The sequence below is a fragment of the Propithecus coquereli genome, unplaced genomic scaffold (assembly GCF_000956105.1).
Source record: "Propithecus coquereli isolate 6110/MARCELLA unplaced genomic scaffold, Pcoq_1.0 Scaffold43, whole genome shotgun sequence".
NCBI lineage: Eukaryota > Metazoa > Chordata > Mammalia > Primates > Indriidae > Propithecus > Propithecus coquereli.
Genome location: NW_012150063.1, coordinates 3,849,831 through 3,850,946, shown reverse-complemented (window position 1 = coordinate 3,850,946; position 1,116 = coordinate 3,849,831). Strand labels below are relative to the sequence as shown.

General features: G+C 38.1%; 1 protein-coding gene across 2 annotated transcripts in view; it reads left to right on the top strand.

The window, feature by feature from the left end:
• Positions 1 to 1,116, top strand: part of MTA3 (metastasis associated 1 family, member 3) — a 205,700-nt gene that overhangs the window by 107,816 nt on the left and 96,768 nt on the right. The gene's annotated exons all lie outside the window — the stretch shown is intronic.

Below are 1,116 nucleotides of genomic sequence, written 5' to 3'. Positions count from 1 at the left end.
TTTTTCTGGAATGGCTAGTAATTTTTATTTAATTTTGTAAGCCTAAGACAAAAAGCATAGGCAGAAACTTTTACTAGTCAGTAAAAAGCAATTCTACCAATCTGCTGGTAATTAATATACTAAACAGTTGGAAAGCATTTTACTGAAAGCAAAATATTTAGAGAAAATAGACATTTATGCAAAATTATAAAATACTTGCAGTAAGAATAAATGCATTTCAAGAAAAGCACAAACTTATTTTAATTTATAGAGGCAGTTAAACCCTTAAAAAATTTAAATGGAACTTGAAATATGCAAAAATATATAAACATTCTACAAAAGATGGTCATTCTTTTCCTGAGTATACTAAAGCTATGAAACGTAAGGTGACAAAGGAAGGTAGAGGCTTGGGAACTCTTTCTCAAGGGCATTTCCTTTCTACACACTGCTTCCCTCCTTCTTCATATTCTTGTTTGGAAATCCACATCTGTTGAAAGGTGCTCAAAGAAGCTAGAATGGAGCCACCAATCCATGAACTAAATCTCCATTCCACTGTTGTATTATTTGTAATCAATTTCAACTGCGTACTTGGGGGGAGTTTTCTGAGACAGCTCTCTATTTAGCTTATCAGTAAAACTCTGTATTAGTGCGTCCTTGGGTTTCCCTATTCCCTGAGACACAACAGTATTGAAATAAGGCCAGTTAATAACCCTGCAATGGCCTGTAACTGGTCATTTGAATGGAAAAGTTGCATGTCTCTCAATCAAAAGCTAGAAATGATGAAGCTTAGTGAGGAAGGCATGTTGAAAGCCAAGACAGGCTGACAGCTAGGCCTCTTGCACCAAACAGCCAAGTTGTGAATGCAAAGGAAAAGTTCATGAAGAAAATTAAAAGTGCTACTCCACTGAACACACAGATGATAAGAAAGCAAAACAGTGTTTATTGCTGGTAGGGAGAAAGTCTTAGTGGTCTGGATAGAAGATCAAACCAGCCACAACAGTCCCTTAAGCCAAAGCCTAATCCAGAGCAAGGCCCTAACTCCTTCTGGAAAGTATTTACCATTAAGAATATTCATGGCCGGGCGCGGTGGCTCACGCCTGTAATCCTAGCTCTCTGGGAGGCCGAGGCGGGCAGATT